Source organism: Pteropus vampyrus, unplaced genomic scaffold (assembly GCF_000151845.1).
Source record: "Pteropus vampyrus isolate Shadow unplaced genomic scaffold, Pvam_2.0 Scaffold284, whole genome shotgun sequence".
In the NCBI taxonomy this organism is placed as follows: domain Eukaryota; kingdom Metazoa; phylum Chordata; class Mammalia; order Chiroptera; family Pteropodidae; genus Pteropus; species Pteropus vampyrus.
In genome coordinates this window covers 830,754-833,352 of record NW_011889065.1, presented here as the reverse complement: position 1 = coordinate 833,352, position 2,599 = coordinate 830,754, and the positions used below count along the sequence as shown (strand labels likewise).

The following is a 2,599-nucleotide window of genomic DNA, read 5'->3' as shown; positions in this document are numbered from 1 at the left end:
CACTCTTCTTATTTAGTCAAGTAATATAGGTCAATTCATCAAATATTTACTGAATCTAAATCTTTATTACATTGTGAAAGATGTGAAAGAGATATGAAGCAAGGCTTTTCTTTCAGAGAAAATATTATATTGTCTTATGATGACAAACTGAACAAAGATCATAATATCCGATTAACATTTATGAAATAGATTGCAATTATAGATATAAATATGTGAAACTAATTTTATCAATATTAATGCATTCATGATAATTTTCATCTAAATATTAAAAATACCACTTAGGACATGATAAGAGCCCATACAGTTTGTTAAGTTACTAAATGATGCCAATGCAGTTTTATAAATAAACATAGCTTTTATAAAACACATAACTCTAAAAATAAAACTATATCCAAGAAATCACAGGTATTCAGGATTCTCCAGAAGAAGGATATGGATACTCAAGAATGCTGCACTGACAACACGTCTGATTAAAATGTCATGTTAAATGGGTGTAATCAGTCTTGATATTTTTTCTTTCTTCTACTTGATTTGTGTGTGGCTGAGGGTAATCATTGTGTTCATGTATGTCCGTGTCTCTACTGTTCTTTATTTTCTGCCAGAATGGAATGAGTACTTAATCCCCAAATTCTATGCAAATGTCACAAAATGAATAAAGAATCCTACCATTAGGAAAGTTAACCATTTTTCCCTGCTGTTTGTAATTTTTTTTTCTTTTTTAGGAATAAATCTTTTAATCAGTCATGCTTTAAAACTTTCCTGCCAAATACATAATAATTACCTAGAAGATTGTTTTTAAAATGCAAAATCCTAGGAAATACTTCCTCTCTTTCATCCTGATTCAAATCTGAAGATTTGAAGTAAGGCCTGGAAGTGTGCATTTTATAAAAGATATTCACGTGATTTTTTACTCAATCATTTTGGGTAGCTCAGAGTGATTGTGGGCAGTCAGAGTCTCTGGTACTAGCTGAATATCTTTATGAGATATAATTTTAAGTAAAAACGTCTTGATAGAAAATTTTATGGAGTAGATAAAATACATATTAGGAAGCAGCGTGCTGGGTTTTTAAAATTTCTACTTACTTCTTGCACATTCTTATTTTAAACCATTTCTATTAATAGTAATAATAATGACATCCACTCACCCATTTATTTTAGAAGCATTTATTAAACGCCTGTTATTTCTGAGGGATCGTGCAGGGCATATGTATGTCTGAAAGAACCAAATACTATAAGCACTGCTCTTACAATTTACAAAGTTATTTTACATAAACATTCTCAGTTTATCAATATAATAACCATTTGAGAACTCTTGCTTTTCTAGTTTATTTTGTTCCTTAAAGAAATCATTGGTTGTTGTTTTCTTTACAAATCGGTTTACCCTTATATAGTGTGTTGTTTTTAAAGAAATAACATGGTTTACTACTCTTTGCACCCCTTCTAACATACACACACACTCACACACAAACACACACATACACACTCATTTCTCACATAGTTCCTGATTTTTTTTTAATGCCTACAGCACCTGGTATTCCTAGGTGGTCTCCCATCCAAGTACTAACCAGGCCCGACCCTGCTTAGCTTCCAAGATCAGCTGAGATTGGGCACATTCAAGGTGGCATGGCTGTAGACTCCTGAAAATATTAGGTGCTTAATATTGTACTCAGATAAAATCCAAAGACTTTATAATGGCCTAAAAAGGACCTGTATAAATCTGGTCCCTTCCTGTCTCTCCATCCTTTTCTATTATGCTCTTTTTGCTCACTATATTCCAGATATAATCATATTTTGCATTGCTTATATATTCTATTAAATATCTATTAAGTGAGTAACTCACTCATTGATTTAATAGATATTTATTGAGTGTCTACAATTTGCCAAGTATTGGTAACACAGCGATGAATCAAAGTTGTGAAATACGTGCCCTAATGGAGCTTACATTTTATTAGAAGAAGACAGATAATAAGCAAATATATAATGTATCAAAGGGTAATGAATGCTAAAAGAAAGCAATGCTATTTTATATGGGAAGGCAACTCTGAGAAGGTTACAAGTATATACAGACTAGAATGGAGTAAGTAGGAGAGCCATCTTGGAAGATATGGTGATAAAATAAAAAAAGCTCTAAGGTATGAACATGCTTGATATATTTCAGAAAGATTAATTATATCAGAAAAGTAGTGGAAATGACAGCCAAATCACAGAGGGATTTGAAAGAAAGAGGAGTTCCGGACAACTGAAAATTTTTAGTCTGGGCAGTGATAGAGCTGAATTGCCACTTACTGAGAAGGGGAAAAGACTAAAACTGCAATTTTAGAGGAGAGAACCGAAGAGTCCATTTGAGTTTGTGTCAAGTTTAAGATGCTTTATTATATATCCCAAGTAGAAATGTTTTAAAACATAATTGAATAAAAGTCTGAATTTCAGAGGATATGTGGGACTGGAGGTAAAAATGTGTGTGTCATTACCATATTAATGGTATTTATAGTTATATGCTAGATGAAAACCTGAAAAGTGAATGTAGACAGAGAAGAAATATGGTCCAATGTCTCAACCTTAGAACACTTCAATATTTATAGATCAGAAAGATGAGAAA

The 2,599-nt window shown here is 32.0% G+C and overlaps 1 non-coding gene across 1 annotated transcript; it reads right to left on the bottom strand.

Annotated features, from left to right (window-relative positions):
* Positions 1 to 1,516: 1,516 nt before the first annotated feature.
* LOC111729839 lies at positions 1,517 to 1,635 on the bottom strand. Its single transcript, XR_002776411.1, has one exon. It is a non-coding gene; the product is annotated as a 5S ribosomal RNA (ribosomal RNA).
* Between the last annotated feature and the right edge of the window lie 964 nt (positions 1,636 to 2,599).